The sequence below is a fragment of the Ranitomeya variabilis genome, chromosome 4, assembly GCF_051348905.1.
Source record: "Ranitomeya variabilis isolate aRanVar5 chromosome 4, aRanVar5.hap1, whole genome shotgun sequence".
Classification (NCBI taxonomy): Eukaryota; Metazoa; Chordata; class Amphibia; order Anura; family Dendrobatidae; genus Ranitomeya; species Ranitomeya variabilis.
In genome coordinates, this window is record NC_135235.1 from 337,413,288 (window position 1) to 337,437,655 (window position 24,368).

The 24,368-nt window shown below is 44.1% G+C and overlaps 1 protein-coding gene across 2 annotated transcripts in view; it reads left to right on the forward strand.

Moving 5' to 3' along the window:
• The window catches only part of PHLDB1 (pleckstrin homology like domain family B member 1), a 282,210-nt gene that overhangs the window by 46,360 nt on the left and 211,482 nt on the right, over positions 1 to 24,368 (forward strand). For both annotated transcript variants that reach the window (XM_077250609.1, XM_077250611.1), the window contains exon 2: positions 12,782 to 12,949. The gene's annotated coding sequence lies outside the window, so the exon portion shown is untranslated. The remainder of the gene's footprint in view (positions 1 to 12,781; positions 12,950 to 24,368) is intronic.

Sequence of the window (24,368 nt, forward strand, 5' to 3'; positions counted from 1 at the left end):
TAGGACTACAGGTCCCAGAACATCCTTGCTTCAGCCCAACAGTGCAGAGTGTCTCCCTCTGCGACACACATACCACCCATTCACCATAACGCCGGACTTTGACTCATCACCACACATATCTGTGGTTGCCATGCATTCCTATGGCCTCCATATGCCTCCATGCGCACTCTGGGAAGCTCATACAGCGCCCCCTACCTATAACATAGGTCACTATACTACAATATATATATATATATATATATATATATATATATATATATATATATATATATATATAGTATATATAGCGACACAAATACATATATATCTTACATAGTCTCCTTTATTATATATATTGCCTTCCCTTATTACACAGTGTGCTGTCTTGTTATGTACAGCTCTGTCCCTTACATATCTGATTAAATAGAGCCACGTTCTTTATTACATACCGCCCTGTCATGTTAGATATATAATGCAATGACTGCTGATGGAGCATGTGAAAGCTTCTTTTCTAATAGAGGAGTGGATGGACTGGTTGTCTGGTCATTGACTACTACATCAGCAGTCATTTTATATCTAAAAAAATAAGACTATGTAATAAAAGAGGGTACTGTGAATAACAAAAATAAGAAGAATACACTATGTAAGAGACAGTGCTGTATGTAACAGCAGAGAAAGCTATAAAATAAGGGACGGCACCATATATAACTAGAGAGGATGGCATGCAATAAGATACGGTGTTATACATAATAAAAGAGCAAACTATGTAACTAAGGATGGTGTTATACATAATAACATGTCTATACTATACATAAAAAGCGAATACACCATATTTTAAGGGACTGTGCTATACATAATAAGTGAGTACACTATATACTAAGGGACTGTGCTATACATAAGTGAGTATACTATATACTAAGGGACTGTGCTATACATAATAAGTGAGTACACTATATACTAAGGGACTGTGCTATACATAAGTGAGTGCACTATATACTAAGGGACTGTGCTATTCATAAAAACTGAGTACATTATATGCTAACCCTTTTCCCCAAAGGGTGGTTTGCACGTTAATGACTGGGCCAATCTTTACAATTCTGACCACTGTCCCTTTGTGAGGTAATAACTCTGGAGCACTTCAATGGATCCTGGTGATTCTGACTTCGTTTTCTCATGACATATTGTACTTCATGATAGTGGTAAAATTTCTTTGATATTTCTTGCGTTTATTTGTGAAAAAAATGGAAATTTGGGGAAAATTTTGCAATTTTCCAGCTTTGAATTTTCATGCCATTAAATCACAGAGATATGTTACACAACATACTTAATAAGTAACGTTTCCCACATGTCTACTTTACATCAGCACAATTTTGGAACCAAAATTATCACATTTGAAGTCACTTTGAGGGGTCTATATGATAGAAAATACCAAAAAGTGACACCATTCTAAAAACTACACCCCTCAAGGTGCTCAAAACCACATTTAAGAAGTTTATTAACCCTTCAGGTGCTTCACAGGAATTTTTGCAATGTTTAAAAAAAAATGAACATTTAACTTTTTTTCACAAAAAATCATTTCAGATCCAGTTTGTTTTATTTTACCAAGGGTAACAAAAGAAATTGGACCACAAAAGATGTTGTATAATTTATCCAGAGTACACCGATACCGCATATGTGGGGGTAAACCACTGTTTGGGCACATGGCAGAGCTCGGAAGGGAAGGAGCGCCATTTGACTTTTCAATGCAAAATTGGCTGGAATTGAGATAGAACGCCATGTCGTGTTTGGAGAGCCCCTGATGTGATTAAACAGTGAAAAGCCCCCACAAGTGACACCATTTTGGAAAGTAGACCAACTAAGGAACTTATCTAGATGTGTGGTGAGCAATTTGAACCCCCAAGTGCTTCACATTAGTTTATAATGTAGAGCCGTAAAAATAAAAAATCTTATTTTTTTCACAAAAATGATATTTCGCCCCCATTTTTTTATTTTCCCAAGGGTAACAGAAGAAATTGGACCCCAAAAGTTGTTGTTCAATTTGTCCTGAGTACGCTGATGTCCCATATGTGGGGGAAAACCACTGTTTGGGCACATGGCAGAGATCGGAAGGGAAGGATCACCATTTGACATTTTCAACTCAGAATTCGCTGGAATTGAGATCAGACACCATGTCGCGTTTGGAGAGCCCCATATGTGCCTAAAAAATGGAAACCACCCACAAGTGACCCCATTTTGGAAACTACACCACCTAAGGAACTTATATAGATGTGTGGTGGGCACTTTGAACCCCCAATTGTTTCACTAACGTATATAATGTAGAGCCGTGAAAATTAACAAATCATTTTTTTTCCTCAAAAATTGTCTTTTAGCCCCCAATTTTGTATTTTCCCAAGGGTATCCGGAAAAATTGAACCCCAAAAGTTGTTGTGCAATTTGTCCTGAGTACGCTGATACCCCTCAATTGGGAGAAAACAACTGTTTGGGCACACGGCGGGGTTCGGAAGGGAAGAAGTGGCGTTTTGGAATGCAGACTTTGATGGAATGGTCTGCGGGTGTCATGCTGTGTTTGCAGAGCCCCTGATGTACCTAAACAGTAGAAACCCCCCTCAAATGACCCCATATTGGAAACTAGACCCCCCAAGGTGTCCACAAAAGATTTTTTCCCACAAAAATGATATTTTAGAGACCAAATTTTTATTTTCCCAAGGGTAACAGGAGAAATTGGACCACAAAAATTGTTGTTCAATTTGTCCTGAGTACACTGATACCCCATATGTGGGGGTAAACCACTATTTGGGCGCATGGCAGAGCTCGGAAGGAGCACCGTTTTACTTTTTCAACACAGAATTGGATGGAATTGAGATCGGATGTCATGTTGCGTTTGCAGAGCCTCTGGTGTGCCTAAACAGTGGAAACACACCCCTAACCCTAATCCCAACCTTAACCATAACCCTAACCACATCCCTAACCCGAACACACCCCTAACCCTAATTCCAACCCCAACTCACCCCTAACCCTAAACACACCCCTAACCCTGACACACCCCTAACCCAACCGTAAGCATAATCCAAACCCTAACCCCAACCCTAACCCTATCTTTAGCCCCAAACCTAACCCTAACTTTAGCCCCAACCCTATCCCTAACTTTAGCCCCAACCCTAACACTAACTTTAGCCCCAACCCTAACCCTAACTTTAGCCCCAACACTAACCCTAACCCTAATGGGAAAATGGAAATAAATATATTTTTTGTATTTTATTATTTTTGCCTAAATTAAGGCGGTGAAAAGGGGGTTTTTTATTTACTATTTATAATGGGTTTTTATAGCGGGTTTTTATGTTTGGCAGCTGTCACACACTAAAAGACGCTTTTTATTGCAAAAAATAGTTTTTGCATCACCACATTTTGAGAGCTATAATTTTTCCATATTTTGGTCCACAGAGTCATATGAGGTCTTGTTTTTTGCGGGACGAGTTAACGTTTTTATTGGTACCATTTTTGGGCACATGACATTTTTTGATTGCTTTTTGTTCTGATTATTGTTGGGCAGAATGAACAAAATCCAGCAATTCATGAATTTCTTTTGGGGGGGCGTTTATACTGTTCCACATTTGGTGAAATTGATAAAGCAGTTTTATTATTTGGGTCAGTACGATTACAGCGATACCTCATTTATATTATTTTTTATGTTTTGGGGCTTTTATACAATAAAAACTATTTTATATAAAAAATAATTATTTTTGCATAGCTTTATTCTGGGGGCTATAACTTTTTTATTCTTTGCTGATGACGCTGTGCGGCTGCTCACTTTTTGCAGGACAAGATGAAGTTTTCAGCGGTACAATGTTTATTTATATCTACCGTCTTTTTGATCGCGTGTTATTCCAGCGATCTGACAGGCAGTGTAGGAGGCTTGCCGGCACCTGCTCTCAGCAGACACTGACAAGCTACCTCCCTGCAGGACCCGGAAGGACCCTGCGGCCATCTTGGATCCGGGGGCCTGTAGGGAGGAGACAAGAGGAGACCCTCGGAATAACGCGATCATATTGCGTTGTACTGAGGGTCTCAGGGAAGCATGCAGGGAGCCCCCTCCCTGCGCAATGCTTTCCTATGTTACCTGAACGCTGCAATCTTGTTTGATCGCAGTGTTCCGGGGTTACAGTGCCGGGAGCGGTCCGTGACTGCTACTGGCACATAGTGCCGGATATCAGCTGTGATAATCAGCTGACACCTGGCCACGATCGGCCGCTCTCACCTCGTGAGTCAGGCTGATCACATATGACGTACTATCTCGTCGATGGTCATAAGGGCCTGGGTCACCTCGACGGGATAGTACGTCTGATGTCAGAAAGGGGCTAAAGAACTGTGCTATACATAATAAGGCTACTTCCCTTTATCTGTGTGCAGTGTCAGTGTGCTGTCCGCGTTTACAGTTGCATTGAGCATGTCCTATTCTGATCCTCAAAATCGGATCAGAAGATGACATTCTCTGACCCTCACAGATCTCATTCGTAGATCAATGAATTTCATATACAGTGCCTTGGGAAAGTATTTGACCTGTTGTGAATTCTATTTTTGGGCTCCCTCTAGTGGTCACAAGCGGTACTGTGTAGTGTTGTCTTTCTGCAGGTTGGCTGCATCAGCTGGTTCGTTATCCTTGGTTGGTTTCCTATTTAGCTCACCTGGAGACTCAGTTCCTTGCCTGCTATCAATGTATTCAGTGCTCTTCAGATTCCTTGTGTCTACCTTGCTCCCAGTCTCTCCAAGACAAGCTAAGTTTTTGTTTGATCATTTTTTGATTATCAGTGTTCATTATGTTTTTTTGTCCAGCTCGCTAAAATGTGATTTCCTCGCTTGCTGGTTGCTCTAGGGGACTGAGTTTCTCCCCCCACACCGTTAGTTGGTGTGGAGGTTCTTGAAATCTCAGAGTGGATATTTTGTAAGGGTTTTTTACTGACCGCATAGATTCTCTTTTCTATTTTCTGCTATCTAGTATTAGTGGACCTCATTTGCTGAATCTGCTTTCACCCCTGTGTATGTGCCTTCCTCTTACCTCACCGTTATTATCTGTTGGGGGCTTCTATATCTTTGGGGATTATTTCTCTGGAGGCAAGAGAGGTCTTTCTTTCTCTCTAGGGGTAGTTAGTTGCTCAGGCTGGCTCGAGACGTCTAGGATTTTTAGGCACGTTCACCGGCTACTTCTAGTGTGTTTGGATAGGTTCAGATTTGCGGTCAGTCCAGTTTGCCACCTCCCTAGAGCTTGTCCTATGTTTGTTACTTAGCTGGAGTAATTTGTGATCCTCAACCACTAAGGAACTTTTCAACCTTTTCCCACATATCATGCTTCAAACATAAAGATACTAAATGTAAATTTTTGGTGAAGAATCAACAACAAGTGTAACACAATTGTGAAGTTGAACGAAATTTATTGCTTATTTAAAATTTTGTGGAAATTCAAAAACTGAGATGTGGGGCATACAATATTATTCGGCCCCTTTACTTTCACTGCAGCAAACTCACTCCAGAAGTTCATTGTGGATCTCTGAATGATCCAATGTTGTCCTAAATGCCTAATGATGATAAATTTAATCCACCTGTGTGTAATCAAGTCTTCGTATAAATGCACCTGCTCTGTGATAGTCTCAGGGTTCTGTTTGAAGCACAGAGCGCATCATGAAGACCAAGGAACACAACAGGCAGGTCCGTGATACTGTTGTGGAGAAGTTTAAAGCCGGATTTGTGTACAAAATGATTTCCAAAACTTTAAACATCCCAAGGAGCACTGTGCAAGCGATCATATTGAAATGGAAGGAGTATCATACCACTGCAAATCTACCAAGACCCGACCGTCTCTCTAAACTTTCATCTCAAACAAGGAGAAGACTGATCAGAGATGTAGCCAAGAGGCCCATGATCACTCTGGATGAACTGAGATCTACAGCTGACGTGGGACAGTCTGTCCATAAGACAATAATCAGTCGTACACTACACAAATCTGGCCTTTATGGAAGAGTGGCAAGAAGAAAACCATTTCTCAAAGATATCCATAAAAAGTGTCGTTTAAACCCTTAATCCCATATGACGTACTATCCCGTCAAGGTGACCTGGGACTTAATTCCCAGTGACGGGATAGTACGTCATATGCGATCGGCCGCGCTCACGGGGGGAGCGCGGCCGATCGCGGCCGGGTGTCAGCTGACTATCGCAGCTGACATCCGGCACTATGTGTCAGGAGCGGTCACGGACCGCCCCCGGCACATTAACCCCCGGCACACTGCGATCAAACATGATCGCAGTGTACCGGCGGTACAGGGAAGCATCGCGCAGGGAGGGGGCTCCCTGCGTGCTTCCCTGAGACGATCCGTACAAGGCGATGTACTTACCTTGTACTGAGCGTCTCCTCCCTGCAGTCCCCGGATCCAAAATGGCCGCGGGGCTGCATCCGGGTACTGCAGGGAGTACTTCCGGGTCCACAGCAGGCGCTGGTAAGCCTGCAGCTCTGTCAGTCAGATCGCTGATCTGACAGAGTGCTGTGCAAACTGCACGAAAATGTTACCAATAAAAACGTCAACTCGTCCCGCAAAAAACAAGACCTCACATGACTCTGTGGACCAAAATGTGGAAAAATTATAGGTCTCAAAATGTGGAGATGCAAAAACTTTTTTGCTATAAAAAGCGTCTTTCAGTGTGTGACAGCTGCCAATCATAAAAATCTGATATAAAAAAACGCTATAAAAGTAAATCAAACCTCCCTTCATCACCCCCTTAGTTAGGGAAAAATAATAAAATTAAAAAAATGTATTTATTTCCATTTTCCCATTAGGGTTAGGGTTAGGGCTAGGGTTAGGGCTAGGGTTAGGGCTAGGGTTAGGGCTAGGGTTGGAGCTAAAGTTAGGGTTAGGGTTGGGGCTAAAGTTAGGGTTAGGGTTGGGGCTAAAGTTAGGGTTAGGGTTTGGATTACATTTACGGTTGGGATTAGGGTTAGGGGTGTGTCAGTTAGGGTTATCATTGGGATTAGGGTTAGGGGTGTGTTTGGATTAGGGTTTCAGGTAGAATTGGGGAGTTTCCACTGTTCAGGCACATCAGTAGCTCTTCAAATGCGACATGGCGTCCGATCTCAATTTCAGCCAATTCTGCGTTGAAAAAGTAAAACAGTGCTCCTTCCCTTCCGAGCTCTCCCGTACGCCCAAACAGGGGTTTACCCCAACATTTGGGGTATTAGCGTACTCGGGACAAATTGGACAACAACTTTTGGGGTCCGAGTTTTCTTGTTATCCTTGGGAAAATAAAAATTTGGGGGGTTAAAAATCATTTTTGTGGGAAAAAAAAATATTTTTTATTTTCACGGCTCTGCGTTGTAAACTGTAGTGAAACACATGGGGGTTCAAAGCTCTCAAAACACATCTAGATAAGTTGCTTAGGGGGTCTACTTTCCAAAATGGTGTCACTTGTGGGGGTTTTTAATGTTTAGGCACATCAGGGGCTCTCCAAACGCGACATGGTGTCCCATCTCAATTCCAGTCAATTTTGCATTGAAAAGTCAAACGGCGCCCCTTCCCTTCCGAGCTCTGCCATGCGCCCAGTCATTTACCCCCACATATGGGGTATCAGCGTACTCAGGACAAATTGCACAACAACTTTGGGCATCCAATTTCTTCTCTTACCCTTGGGAAAATAAATAATTGGGGGCGAAAAGATCATTTTTGTGAAAAAATATGATTTTTTATTTTTACGGCTCTGCATTATAAACTTCTGTGAAGCACTTGGTGGGTCAAAGTGCTCACCACACATCTAGATAAGTTCCTTAGGGGGTCTACTTTCCAAAATGGTGTCACTTGTGGGGGGTTTCAATGTTTACGCACATCAGGGGCTCTCCAAACGCAACATGGCGTCCCATCTCAATTCCAGTCAATTTTGCATTGAAAAGTAAAATGGCACTCCTTTCATTCCGAGCTCTGCCATGCGCTCAAACAGTGGTTTACCCCCACATATGGGGTATCAGCGTACTCAGGACAAATTGTACAACAACTTTTTGGGTCCATTTTCTCCTGTTACCCTTGGTAAAATAAGACAAATTGGAGCTGAAATAAATTTTGTGTGAAAAAAAGTTAAATGTTAATTTTTATTTAAACATTCCAAAAATTCCTGTGAAACACCTGAAGGGTTAATAAACTTCTTGAATGTGGTTTTGAGCACCTTGAGGGGTGCAGTTTTTAGAATGGTGTCACACTTGGGTATTTTCTGTCATATAGACCCCTCAAAATGACTTCAAATGAGATGTGGTCCCTAAAAAAAAATGGTGTTGTAAAAATGAGAAATTGCTGGTCAACTTTTAACCCTTATAACTCCCTAACAAAAAAAAATGTTGGTTCCAAAATTGTGCTGATGTAAAGTAGACATGTGGGCAATGTTACTTATTAAGTATTTTGCATGACATATCTCTGTGATTTAAGGGCATAAAAATTCAAAGTTGGAAAATTGCGAAATTTTCTAAATTTTTGCCAAATTTCCATTTTTTTCACAAATAAACGCTAGTTATATCAAATAAACTTTACCACTATCATGAAGTACAATATGTCACGAGAAAACATTGTCAGAATTGCCAAAATCCGTTGAAGCATTCCAGAGTTATAACCTCATAAAGGGACAGTGGTCAGAATTGTAAAAATTGGCCCGGTCATTACCGTGCAAACCACCCTCGGGGCTTAAGGGGTTAAAGTTTGCAACAAGCCACCTGGGAGACACACCAAACATGTGGAAGGTGCTCTGGTCAGATGAAACTAAAATCGAACTTTTTGGCAACAATGCCAAATGATATGTTTGGTGTAAAGGCAACACAGCTCATCACCCTGAACACACCATCTCCACTGTCAAACATGGTGGTGGCACCATCATGGTTTGGGCCTGCTTGTCTTCAGCAGGGACAGGGAAGATGGTTAAATTAATGGAAATATGGATGGAGCCAAATACAGGACCATTCTTGAAGAAAACCTGTTTGTGTCTGCAAAAGACCTGAGACTGGGACGGAGATTTGTCTTCTAACAAGACAATGATCCCAAACATAAAGCAAAATCTACAATGGAATGGTTCACAAATAAACGTATCCAGGTGTTAGAATGGCCAAGTCAAAGTCCAGACCTCAATAAAATCGAGAATCTGTGGAAAGAGCTGAAAACTGCTGTTCACAAACGATCTCCATCAAACCTCACTGAGCTCGAGCTGTTTGCCAAGGAAGAATGGGCAAGAATTTTAGTCTCTCGATGTACAGAACTGATAGAAACATACCCCAAGCGACTTACAGCTGTAATCGCAGCAAAAGGTGGCGCAACAAAGTATTAAGTTAAAGGGGCCAAATAATATTGCACGCCCCACTTTTTAGTTTTGGAATTTCCACAAAAATTTAAAATAACCAATAAATTTAATTCAACATCACAATTGTGTTCCACTTGTTGCCAATTCTTCACCAAAAATTTACATTTGGTATCTTTATGTTTGAAGCATGATATGTGGGAAAAGGTTGAAAAGTTCCAGGGGGCCGAATACTTTCGCAAGGCACTGTATGTGTGAATGGACCTATAAAACGCTATGAGCCCGTGTGCTATCTGATAAAAAAACCTGGAAGCAGACTGACATGTCACGCAAATGTGACAATGTAGAAAAAGGGACTTTACTAAAAACATTATCACTCCACGTCACACAGTGTGGATACAGAATAATATCCACATCCAAGCACTTACCACTGACGTCTCGTCAGATTAGAGTCATTTTCTGCTGTTTCTTCTCCATCTGGTCAGAACTTCATGTCGACATCTCCCAGCCACGACTCGTTTTGTCACGATGATCATCGCAGCTCTGAAAATAACAAGGTCACATACATTGTATACATACATGTGTCACCCCCCTGAATACAGATATGTACCCGACCATTAATATACTATTAGCCATGCACCATTAAAAATATAAAGTGATAAGCAGCACTGTGACCCCCATTTACTATAATCTCCACCACCCAATAATATAAACTATTCAGTCTGGGACTCTCCCCTTTTGTAAGGAATATATGTAAAGTTTTACACTACAAGCAAAGTGAATGAGATCCCTGAAGTCTCATGCACACGTTGCTTATTTTTTCCTTGCAGATTTGCAGCAGATGAAAATCTGCATAATGTCAAGTCTTCCAGCATATTTCACCTATAGTATTGAGTGGGGAAAATACGTAACAAAAGCATGGGAAAAACGTTGCAAAAAAATAAATGTATTTTACGCAGCGTTCTTCCTGCCAACACATTAGGATATGCAGCAGAATTTTCTTCCGCAAATCCTGAACATGTGCAGATAGCCTTAGTCCCTGTCCTACGTCCCCATCATTCATTATAAGTACTTGATAGCATCATAATGAATTTGAGGGTGGGAGAAGACGCTATCAGGTACTGAGCATCCTCTGCCACCTCCCAATTCAATACAAGTCCCTGACAGCGTCTTCTCCCACCTTTCAATTAATCATAAAGTGTCCTATGCACCTTATCGCCTCCTCTGCCCCAATAAATTTTAAGACCCTGATAGTGTTCTCCTCCATCTCATAATATTATTGTGATGCTATCAGGGGCTTAGCACCCTCCTCCACCACCCTATTTATTTTACAGCCACATCTAAAGTCTTCCCCCTCCACCTGTTAATAAGTCCATTATAAGTCCCCCTTCCTCTCATCTCAATCCCCCAAATCCCTCATTTTCCTCCTCCCCTGTTTCCCATCATTGTCCTCTTCCCCACCTCCATCATTGCTCTCTTCCCCACCTCCATCATTGCCCTCTCCACCACCTCATTCATTGCCCTTTCCACCACTTCCATCATTGTTCTCCCCACCACCCCCATCATTGCCATCTCCACCACCTCCATCCACCACCTCCATCATTGCTCTCTCCACCACATCCATCATTACCCTCTCCCCACTTCCATCATTGCCCTCTCCATCACCCCAATCATTGTTCTCGTCCACCACCTCTATCAGTGCCCTCTCCACCACCCCAATCATTGTTCTCCCCATCACCTCTATAATTGTCCTCTCCACCACCTCTATAATTGCCCTCTCACCACATCCGTCATTGCCCTCTCCACCACCCCAATCATTGTTCTCCCCCACTACCCCAATCATTGTTCTCCCCCACCACCCCTATCATTGCCCTCTCTATCACTTCCATCATTTCCATCTCCACCACCTCCATCATTGCCCTCTCCACCACCTCCATCACTGCCCTCTCCACCATACTAATTATTGTTCTCCCACACCAGCCCTATCATTGCCCTGTCCATCACCTCCATCATTGTCCTCTCCACCACCTCCATCATTGCCCTCTCCACCACTCCAATCATTGGTCTCCCCATCATGCCCATTATTGCCCTCTCCATCAACTCCATCATTGTCCTCCTCGCCACCTTCATCATTGTCCTCTCCACCACCACAATCATTGTTCTAACCCTCTTCCCCCCAATGTATTGTAAAAAAACAAACACCACATGTTCCCCGCAACTGCAGCATCTTTGTCACCGGCAGCTTTCTATCTGATACATTCACGCGCTGAATGCTGATGTCGTCCAGCCGCACGCCTGTGTCATACAGAAAGTGCCTGGCAGGAAGCCGCTGACAGATCCCTGTGCTCCACTCTGCTGCCATTTCCTGCTGTAGGCAGGAGTAGTCTCGAAAGCATGAAATTTGTTACCATGTTTTAAGTTAGCCATCAAAAGATATCAACCACTGAGGACTCTCAAATTTTAATATTTTTTTAAAATGCTCAGCATTGATAATGCCTTTTATAATGTGAAAGCTGTCCATGCCGTAGGCGCTATTGCAACCCCATACCATCAGAGATGCAGGCACTGTGCTGAGAACAACCTGGATGATCCCTCTCCTCTTGAGTCCGCAGGACATCCCGTAAGGGGTTTCAATAAAGAATTTCACATTGTGATTCACCTGATCCAGAACAGGTTTTCATTTTGCCTCAATCCATTATAAATGAGCTTTGTCCCTGAGAATATGGTGTTTCTGGTTTGTGATGATATATGGCTTTTTCGTTGCATAGAGCTTTAACTTAAATTTGTGGATAGTACAGCAAACTATGCTCACAGAAAATAATTTCTGGGGATATTTGTAAGCCCATTAGTGTTTTGGAGGGTTATAGACTTCCTTTAAAAGGAACCTGTCAGTGGGTTCATGCTGCCCAACCCAGCATAAATCAGAGCCCGGCTACACGATTGCATCCCAGTATGTTTTTCTCTGAAACCCTCTGGAAGGGGACCAAATGGAAAGATGTTACTAGTCCAGCGCCCCCACCACATGGGAGAGACCTGTTAATCAACAAGAGCGGTGAGGTCAGAATCTGGCCCAAGGCAACGGCAGTTTAGTTACATCTTTCCCTATATTCCTCGGCCAATTCTTCCACCTATGTTTTCTCTGAAACGCAAGAGCAAACAAAATTCGCTGCAAATGTGCCATCAGTATCCGATTCACGCTGCCCAAGATCTGGGCAGCATGAATCGACTGACAGGTTCCCTTTAGGTAAACCTGGTTACACATGCCATTACCCACAAACTGAATACTCCTATACTATGATGCATCTGCATTTGCACTTCTCCACCAATAGAGGGCAGATAGCTAACATATAAACTTTTCATTACAAACAGACAAAAATGTGGACAAAGAGACGATGAAGGATCCAAAACTTAAAACAAATAAAACCCATTATAAAGAAAATAAAGTATGGACAAAATTCACTATTATTTTACTGTTTTTATTTTATTTTTGCAGGTATTTGGTTTGAGCCATGAGGACTAAACTAGCAGAATGTTTTCCAAGGAGCGTATGAGAAAACTTCCATCCATCCTTCTGGTCACAATCAGATGCCTCTGTCCTATAGAAATCAGAATATAACAATTGCCTGCCTAATGAATCACCTGTAGCTGCGCCAACTAACCTGTAAGTACAATTTCCTGAATAATATTTCTCTCTGCTAGTTTACTCTAATGTTATGTTATAGAGAATTTTCTATATTTTCTTATTATTTCTTATGAACAGTGAAGGTTTGATATTTAAACACTCAATGTCACAGCTACACAAAACTTACCAGAAGTATTTACATAGTCTTGATATTTGAATACACTCCAAAATGAGCTTCCACTCCGGTGCCACCTCTGCTTTCATCTCATTCCATTATGTTCATATGGTGTAATACATCTGAAGTAATAGTGATATATATGGTGTGACAATTGGGCTGATAATAGAGCGGTGCACTGTGGCCCATCAGCTCCATATGAGAAAATACTGAAAAATGAAGATTTATCAGAGGTTCAGACCTTGTTAATAGAATCATTCTCATGATCATACTCTATACACCTCCCTTTGCCAACGTCTGGTCTCTGTCTGCCCAATGAGACTAGCATCTCCTCATCTGCTGCTATAAATCATCTATGACAATAAGTGATCTCCAAGAGAGGCAGTGCCTACATTGCTGGAACGACAGTGGCACCAGAGTTGAGTATGAGTGTGACGAGTTTACCACGACAGAGAGGAGCCAGAATACTTCAGGGTTTGATTTCCCCTACTCCTGCACTGATTAGAAGCACTTTACCTTCATATTAAACTGTTCAGGTTTCCTTTAGCAGTGCAGGGGTTTATCTGCTCAGTGGAGAGCTCCTGGAAGCTTTCCTGCATTAAGGCTCTCATCTGTTCACTGTTATCCACTCCATCTCCTATATAATCTGGGCCCTGGCAAGCACTCATTGCCAGAGCTGATTTTTGCTACATAGCTGGAGGTTGTTGGTTGTTATTTGAGAAGGCGTTTGTGGATTTATCGGTGACAGTTGATAGGTTTTGGGTGTATGATAATTAATCTTCTTCTCCTACTTTGGTTTAACCCCCTCCTCCACTCGCCAGTGCATTCCTCTGTGATATGTGTGAGTATATTTGTATGATTGGTATTTTCCTTTATCCCTGTTCGTATTACCTTGTTAGTCTGATTAATGTATTATGGTACCCTACTACTCCCCTTTTCCCTGGGTGGAGGACCGGTACAGACTAAAGACGGATTCAGGACCTAAGGTGTCATGATTCCCAATGGCAGGGAAACATCAAAACACAAAGATAACGGACGAGCTCTGGGTGATGGAATCTCGAGCTGACCGTGAGCTAAATCTACCACACAACTAATAGTAGCCAGGGAGCATACCTGATTAACCCTAGATGCCACGCGCCAGCCGGAGGACTAACTACCCCTGGTAGAGGAAGGAACAGACCTGGCTTACCTCTAGGGAAATCCCCCAAAAGATGATAGCAGCCCCCCACATGTAATGACGGTGAGTTTAGGGGAAAAGACATACACAGTATGAAGGTAGATTTAGCAAAGAGAGGTCCACTTACTAGATAGCAGAAGGATACAAAAGAGGTCAACTGAAAACCCTATCAAAAAACCATCCTGAAATTACTTTAAGACTCCTGTGTCAACTCATGACACAGGAGTGGCAATTTCAGCCCACAAGAGCTTCCAGCTACAGAGAATAACAAAACTGCAAACTGGACAAAAGATACAAAACAAAAGGACAAAGTCCACTTAGCTGATCAGCAGACTAGTAGCAGGAACATGCAACCGAAGGCTCTGGTTACAATGATGACCGGCAAGGAAATGACTGGAGAGCAAGGCTAAATAGGAAACTCCCAAACACTGATGGGAGCAGGTGAACTGAGACAGCAAAGACACACAAGTCACCAGTACCACCAGCAACCACCAGGGGAGCCCAAAAGCGGATTCACAACAGTACCCCCCCCTTAAGGAGGGGGCACCGAACCCTCACGAGAACCACCAGGACGATCTGGATGAGCCCTATGAAAGGCACGAACCAAATCCGAGGCATGAACATCAGAGGCAGTTACCCAAGAATTATCTTCTTGACCATAGCCCTTCCATTTAACCAGATACTGAAGTCTCCGTCTGGAAATACGGGAGTCCAGGATCTTCTCCACAACGTACTCCAATTCACCCCCTACCAGCACAGGAACAGGAGGTTCAGTAGAAGGAACCACCGGTACCTCATACCTCCGCAACAACGACCGATGGAATACATTATGGATAGCGAAAGATGCCGGGAGGTCCAAACGAAAGGACACAGGGTTAAGAATCTCCAAAATCCCATAAGGACCGATGAACCGGGGCTTAAACTTAGGAGAAGAAACCCTCATAGGGACAAAACGGGAAGACAACCACACCAAGTCCCCAACACGAAGGCGAGGACCAACACGACGCCGGCGGTTAGCAAACTGCTGAGTCCTCTCCTGGGACAACTTCAAATTGTCCACCACTTGTCCCCAAATCCGATGCAACCGATCCACCACAACATCAACTCCCGGACAATCCGAAGATTCCACCTGACCAGATGAAAAACGAGGGTGAAACCCTGAATTGCAAAAGAAAGGGGAAACCAAAGTGGCAGAACTAGCCCGATTATTAAGAGCAAACTCTGCCAACGGCAAAAAGGCAACCCAGTCATCCTGATCCGCAGACACAAAACACCTCAAATAAGTCTCCAAAGTTTGATTAGCTCGCTCCGTCTGGCCATTAGTCTGAGGATGGAATGCAGACGAAAAAGACAAATCAATTCCCAACCTGGAACAGAATGTCCGCCAAAATCTAGACACGAACTGGGTTCCCCTGTCAGAAACGATGTTTTCCGGAATCCCATGCAGGCGAACCACATTTTGAAAAAACAGAGGGACCAATTCAGATGAGGAAGGCAACTTAGGCAATGGCACCAAATGGACCATCTTAGAAAAACGGTCACACACCACCCAGATGACAGACATCTTCTGAGAAACAGGGAGATCAGAAATAAAGTCCATAGAGATGTGCGTCCAAGGCCTCTTCGGAATAGGCAAGGGCAACAATAACCCACTAGCCCTAGAACAACAAGGCTTGGCCCGAGCACAAACATCACAAGACTGCACAAAAACACGCACATCTCGAGACAGGGAAGGCCACCAGAAGGACCTAGCCACCAAATCTCTAGTACCAAAAATTCCAGGATGACCTGCCAGAGTAGAAGAATGAACTTCCGAGATGACTCTACTGGTCCAATCATCAGGAACAAACAGTCTACCAGGTGGACAACGATCAGGTCTATCTGCCTGAAATTCTTGCAAAGCACGTCGCAAGTCTGGGGAGACAGCAGACAAAACCACCCCATCCTTAAGGATACCAGCAGGTTCAGAATCCCCAGGAGAGTCAGGCTCAAAACTCCTAGAAAGAGCATCTGCCTTCACATTTTTAGAACCCGGTAAGTATGAGACCACAAAATCAAACCGAGAAAAAAACAACGACCAGCGTGCCTGTCTAGGATTCAGGCGCCTGGCAGACTCCAGATAAATCAGATTCTTGTTATCAGTCAAAGCCACCACCTGATGTCTGGCACCCTCAAGCCAATGACGCCACTCCTCAAACGCCCACTTCATGGCCAAAAGCTCCCGATTACCAACATCATAGTTTCGCTCGGCGGCCGAAAATTTACGAGAAAAGAACGCACAAGGTCTCATCACTGAGCAATCGGAACTTTTCTGCGACAAAACCGCCCCTGCTCCGATCTCGGAAGCATCGACCTCAACCTGAAAGGGAAGAGAAACATCAGGCTGGCGCAACACAGGAGCAGACGAAAAGCGGCGCTTAAGCTCCCGAAAGGCCTCCACAGCAGCAGGGGACCAATCGGCAACATCAGCACCCTTTCTAGTCAAATCAGTCAAAGGTTTAGCAACGCCAGAAAACCCAGTTATAAATCGACGATAGAAATTAGCAAAGCCCAAGAATTTCTGAAGACTCTTAAGAGAAGTAGGCTGCGTCCAGTCACAAATAGCCCGAACCTTAAAAGGGTCCATCTCAACAGAAGAAGGGGAAAAAATGTACCCCAAAAAAGAAATCTTTTGAACCCCAAAAACACACTTTGAACCCTTTACACACAAAGAACTAGTCCGCAAAACCTGAAAAACCCTCCTGACCTGTTGAACATGAGACTCCCAGTCATCAGAAAAAATCAAAATATCGTCCAAATACACAATCATAAATTTATCCAAATATTCACGGAAAATATCATGCATAAAGGACTGAAAGACCGAAGGTGCATTTGAAAGGCCGAAAGGCATTACTAAATACTCAAAATGGCCCTCAGGCGTATTAAATGCGGTTTTCCACTCATCCCCCTGCTTAATTCGCACCAAATTATACGCCCCACGAAGATCAATCTTAGAGAACCACTTAGCCCCTCTTATGCGAGCAAACAAATCAGTCAACAAAGGCAACGGATACTGATATTTGACTGTAATTTTATTCAGGAGTCGATAATCAATACAAGGCCTCAGAGAGCCATCCTTCTTAGACACAAAGAAAAAACCAGCTCCTAAAGGAGATGAAGAAGGACGAATATGTCCCTTTTCCAGGGACTCCTTAATATACTCTCGCATAGCAGCATGTTCAGGCACAGATAAATTAAACAAACGACCCTTCGGAAATTTACTGCCAGGAATCAGACCTATGGCGCAATCACAATCTCTGTGGGGAGGGAGAGAACCAATCTTAGGCTCTTCAAAAACATCACGATAATCAGACAAAAATACTGGAATCTCAGAGGGAGTAGATGACGAAATGGAAACCAAAGGTACATCCCCATGAGCCCCCCGACATCCCCAGCTTATCACAGACATTGTTTTCCAGTCAAGGACTGGGTTATGAGATTGTAACCATGGTAATCCAAGCACTAAAACATCATGTAAATTGTACAACACAAGGAAGCGAATCACCTCCTGATGGTCTGGAGTCATACGCATAGTCACTTGCGTCCAGAATTGTGGTTTATTACTAGCCAAAGGGGTAGAATCAATACCCTTCAGAGGTATAGGGACTTCCAGTGGCTCTAAATCAAACCCACAGCGCCTGGCAAAGGACCAATCCATAAGACTCAGGGCGGCGCCAGAGTCCACATAGGCATCCACAGTAATAACTGATAATGAACAAATCAAGGTTACAGACAGAATAAATTTAGACTGTAAAGTGCAAATAGACTTGTCAGCCTTCTTTGTGCGTTTAGAGCATGCTGATATAACATGAGCAGAATCACCACAATAGAAACATAACCCATTTTTACACCTGTAATTCTGCCGCTCGCTTCTGGACAGAGTTCTGTCACATTGCATATTCTCTGGCGACTTTTCAGAAGATACCGCCAAATGGTGCACAGGCTTGCGCTCCCGCAAACGCCGATCAATCTGAATAGCCATTGTCATGGACTCATTCAGACCTGTAGGCGCAGGGAACCCGACCATAACATCCTTAACGGCATCAGAGAGGCCCTCTCTGAAATTTGCCGCTAGGGCGCACTCATTCCACTGAGTAAGCACAGACCATTTACGAAATTTTTGGCAGTATATCTCAGCTTCATCTTGCCCTTGAGATAGGGCTATCAAAGCTTTTTCAGCTTGAATCTCCAAATTAGGTTCCTCATAAAGCAAGCCTAAAGCCAGAAAAAAGGCATCCACATTGAGCAACGCAGGATCCCCTGGTGTCAATGAAAATGCCCAGTTTTGAGGGTCACCTCGCAGCAAAGAAATCACAATCTTAACCTGCTGGACAGGATCTCCAGAGGAGTGAGGTCTGAGAGAAAGGAATAATTTACAATTATATTTGAAATTCAGAAACCGAGATCTATCTCCGGAAAACACCTCTGGTGTAGGAATCTTAGGTTCAGACATCGGAGTATGTATAACAAATTCTTGTAAATTTTGAACCTTAGTAGCAAGATTATTTAAACCTGCAGCCAAGCTCTGAGGATCCATCTTTAAACAGGTGAGATCAGAGCCATTCAAGGATTAGAAGGAGAGAAAGGCAAAGGCTGTAATTAGAGCTGAAATACAACTGATCCAACTATGGAGCAAACATAGGAAAAAAAAAAAAAAAAAACTCTACAGACTTCTTTTTCTCTCCTTTCTTCTGCCAGTAACTTTAACACGGGCCGGTCATACTGTCATGATTCCCAATGGCAGGGAAACATCAAAACACAAAGATAACGGACGAGCTCTGGGTGATGGAATCTCGAGCTGACCGTGAGCTAAATCTACCACACAACTAATAGTAGCCAGGGAGCATACCTGATTAACCCTAGATGCCACGCGCCAGCCGGAGGACTAACTACCCCTGGTAGAGGAAGGAACAGACCTGGCTTACCTCTAGGGAAATCCCCCAAAAGATGATAGCAGCCCCCCACATGTAATGACGGTGAGTTTAGGGGAAAAGACATACACAGTATGAAGGTAGATTTAGCAAAGAGAGGTCCACTTACTAGATAGCAGAAGGATACAAAAGAGGACTTCACGGTCAACTGAAAACCCTATCAAAAAACCATCCTGAAATTACTTTAAGACTCCTGTGTCAACTCATGACACAGGAGTGGCAATTTCAGCCCACAAGAGCTTCCAGCTACAGAGAATAACAAAACTGCAAACTGGACAAAAGATACAAAACAAAAGGACAAAGTCCACTTAGCTGATCAGCAGACTAGTAGCAGGAACATGCAACCGAAGGCTCTGGTTACAATGATGACCGGCAGGGAAATGACTGGAGAGCAAGGCTAAATAGGAAACTCCCAAACACTGATGGGAGCAGGTGAACTGAGACAGCAAAGACACACAAGTCACCAGTACCACCAGCAACAACCAGGGGAGCCCAAAAGCGGATTCACAACACTAAGGCAAGGTACTGTATATGACCCCGGCATCTTCACCATAAAAAGTAATCCAGGAAACAGGGCAAATTAGGGCTCCCCTAGCGTTAGGGACACGGTAGGAGCCCCTGGCCCTGGGACACCCGACAACATAATCTTGACAATAGGTGTTATTATTTTACTGGAGGTGAAACTTGGACTTTGAGAAGGGCCTGTCTGAGAGGTGGACAAAACCCTTTCATTAGTCAGAGTACCATATACACTGCTCAAAAAAAATAAAGGGAACACTAAAATCCCACATCCTAGATATCACTGAATGAAATATTCCAGTTGTAAATCTTTATTCATTACATAGTGGAATGTGTTGAGAACAATCAAACCTAAAAATTAACAACGTAAATCACAACTAATATCTAGGGTTGAGCGAAACGGATCGGACAAATTCAAAAATTGCCGACTTTTGGCAAAGTCGGGTTTCATGAAACCCGACCCGATCTTAGTGTGGGATCGGCCATGAGGTCGTCGATCTGTGCGCAAAAGTCGCGTTTCATATGACGCTTTCAGCGCCATTTTTCAGCCAATGAAGGAGGACACAGAGGGTGGGCAGCGTGATGACATAGGTCTCGGTCCCCACCATCTTAGAGAAGGGCATGACAGTGATTGGCTTGCTTTTTGCGGCGTCACAGGGGCTATAAATGGGCGTGCACGCCGACCGCCATCTTACTTCTGCCGATCTTAGCATAGGGAGAGGTTGCTGCAGCTTCATCAGAAGAAGGGATATAGTTAGGGAGGGAAGATTAACCCCCAAACTGCTTGTGCTGTAGCGATTTCCACTGTCCAACACCACCTTTTTTTTTGCAGGGACAGTGGAGGCTATATTTTTGTGCATCAGCTCTGTAGCTTATAAGGCTCCCTGATAGCTGCATTGCTGTTTGCAGGCTGCTGTGCAAACCAACTGCTTTTTTAAAAGCAAAAATCTTGTTGCTCCTTTCTGCACAGTTATCTTGTTTATTTGTCCACACTTTTGTGTGCAGCAGTCCTTTTTATTGCTGCCATACTTGTCCTGAGATCATTGTAGGGAGATTGAAATTGTACTACAGTCCTTGTATTTTTTCATATATCTTCCAGCCACTTTCTGCCACTTACATTGTGTTTTTTTATACACTGGGCCTGAGTTTTGGTTCAGTCTCCCCAAAAAAAAGGGAGATTTAAATTCTCAACAAGTTTATATACACCTTCTACTAGGAAGTCTGGTGGAAGAGCCCATGGGCGGTGGATGCCAGCTGGTACTGATGGTGGTGGTGCATCTGGTGGTAGTGGCAAAAGCACAATAGCACCTAAGGCTGGAGGTGTTGAGCCAGCGTCATCGTCTGGCTGCACAAGGCCTCGAAGGCTCCTTTATCTGGGAGTAGGAAAACCGCTTTTAAAGCCGGAGCAGACAACTGGCCTGAATTGGCAGAATATGCATTACAGGAGCTCGCTTGCCCTGCTGCTAGTGTGCTATCAGTGCTGCTGGTTCAATATTGACCGAAAAAAGGACACGTCTGGCTACCCAAAATCTTGATGATCTAACCTTCATTAAAATGAACCAATCAGGGATTTCAAATTATTTTGCCCCACCTTCCCCTGCTGACACGTAGCTTGCCTGAAAAAGTCTTGCTTTTGGCCTCCTCTTACTGACTTCAATTCCTCCATTTGCGGCTGCTGAATGTCCACCATAGGCCATTTTTATACCTCCCTAAAAGGGCTGACTCCCCCCACAGGGCCATGGTCACCACCTGGCGCAAGCACCCGTGCGAGTGCCGTTTGCCTGGACAGGTGGGTGGGCCCACTCTTCGGCGACGGCACTGGCACAGGGTCCCTCATAGTACAATGAAGTGTCTCTGACGGTGGTGGTGCACAACCAACGTCAGACACACCATCGTAATATGAGGGGCCCTGTGCCAGTACCGCCGCCCACGAGAGAGTGTTCCCCCCAGCTCGAACAGTGCTCTACCACTTGCAATACTTACCTCTCCCTGCTCCGTGTAGTCTGTGCTGTAAAATCTTTCAATGGCACTGCCAATATAAATTTGTTGAAATGATAGATGATAGTTAAAATATACAGGGGCCCTGGCCTCCATTTAGACCAGTTAATACTTTGCGCCTACTACCACTGTCTGCTACTCAGCAGAGGAGCCCCTTGCACTCTACACAGCCAAAATCTGACCCTGCTGAAAATCAGGTTCCCCTTCCCGCATACTATACCACCTTACACGGGGACAAAGAGGAAGGTGCAGATGAAAGTGCAGGTTCCTTCATCAGGTGGGGGGATATTCGTTGGCGACGTCACTGGCACAGGGCCCCTCATAGTACGCAAAAGTGTCTCTGCCAGTGGGAGGCGCCACCCGCCGTCAAACACACCGCCGTACTATAAGGGGCCCTGTGCCAGTGCCAACGAGTGGACCCCCCCTGCTTGCTCAGGATCACAGCACTTGCAAAGTTGAAATACTTACATCTCCCTGCTCCACCGCCATGACTTAGTCCGCGTTTCCTGGGCCCATGAAAATCTTGAGCCAGCCCTACCCCCCACAACTTTAGCCAAATGACCCCCAGTTTTCAATGCCTAACTATTATTATAAAGTAAATTAAGATTGACAAGCTTAAGTAATAAGAATTGATGTTTTTGGCATTAAAATGGGCACTGTAGGTGTTTTTCTGTCATCCACTCACTGCCGACTTTGATTCCCCATTGACTTGCATTGGGTTTCATATTTCAGTCGGCCCCCAACTTTTCGCAATAATCGGCCGATTTCACACGACCCGACTTTTGACAAAGTCGGGTTTCGCGAAACCCGACTCGATCCGAAAAAAGTAAAAGTCGCTCAACTCTACTAATATCCCACGGAGGTCTGGAGTTGGAATGATGCTCAAAATCAAAGTGGAAAATGAAGTTACAGGCTGATCCAACTTCAGTGGAAATGCCTCAAGACAAGGAAATGATGCTCAGTAGTGTATGTGGCCTCCACGTGCCTGTATGACCTCCCTACAACGCCTGGGCATGCTCCTGATAAGGCGGCTGATGGTCTCCCGAGCGATCTCCTCCCAGACCTGGACTAAAGCATTCACCAACCCATGAACAGTATGTGGTGCAACGTGACATTGGTGGATGGTGCGAGACATGATGTCCCAGATGTGTTCAATTGGATTCAGGCCTGGGGAACGGGTGGGCCAGTCCATAGCTTCAATGCCTTCATCTGGCAGGAACTGCTGACACACTCCAGCCACATGCGGTCTGGCATTGTCGTGCATTAGGAGGAACCCAGGGCCAACCGCACCAGAATATGGTCTCACAAGGGGTCTGAGGATCTCATCTCGGTACCTAATGGCAGTCAGGCTACCTCTGGCGAGCACATGGAGGGCTGTGCGGCCCTCCAAAGAAATGCCACCCCACGCCATTACTGATCCACTGCCAAACCGGTCATGCTGAAGGATGTTGCAGGCAGATCGCTCTCCACGGTGTCTCCAGACTCTGTCACGTCTGTCACATGTGCTCAGTGTGAACCTGCTTTCATCTGTGAAGAGCACAGGGTGCCAGTGGCGAATTTGCCAATTCTGGTGTTCTGTGGCAAATGCCAAGCATCTTGCATGGTGTTGGGCTGTGAGCACAACCCCCATCTGTGGACATCGGGCACTCAGACCATCCTCATGGGGGTCAGTTTCTAACTGTTTGTGCAGACACATGCACATTTGTGGCCTGCTGGAGGTCATTTTGCAGGGCTCTGGCAGTACTTCTCTTGTTCCTCCTTGCACAAAGGCTCAGGTAGCGGTCCTGCTGCTGGGTTGTTGCCCTCCTACAGCCCCCTCCACCTCTCCTGGTGTACTGGCCTGTCTCCTGGTAGTGCCTCCAACCTCTGGACACTACGCTGACAGACACAGCAAACCTTCATGCCACAGCTCACATTGATAAGCCATCCTGGATGAGCTGCACTACCTGAGCCACTTGTGTGGTTGTAGAGTCCGTCTCATGCTACTACGAGTGTGAAAGCACAACCAACATTCAAAAGTGACCAAAACATTAGCCAGAAAGCATTGGTACTGAGATGTGGTTTGTGGTCCCCACCTGCAGAACCACTCCTTTATTGAGTGTGTCTTGATAATTGCCAATAATTTCCATCTGTTGTCTATTCCATTTGCACGACAGCATGTGAAATTGATTGTCAAACAGTGTTGCTTCCTAAGTGGACAGTTTGATTTCAGAGAAGTTTGATTTACTTGGAGTTATATTCTGTTGTTTAAGTGTTCCCTTTATTTTTTTGAGCAGTGTATGTTCCCAGCTCCTCATTTGTGCGTGTGCGCGCAGCAGTTTATCCGACTTGAGACTATATGAGATTCTTGAGATGGCACTTATAAGTGGAGTGGGTAGACACTGAGGATGTGAATGTGTGAGCTGTTGAACAGATACAATGCTCACAATTGGGACATGTAGTTTGGAGACGAAGAGGGAAACTCTTGCAGGAAGATAAGGATGAAAACTATGCACTTAGCCTAAGGGAGGTAAAGTACAAATATAAATGTAACAGATAGGTTTGGGGACTCATTTCAAGGACAATCATTTTTTTGTGCCCGCAATACACAAAAACCTGATTTATACAATAGACCATTTT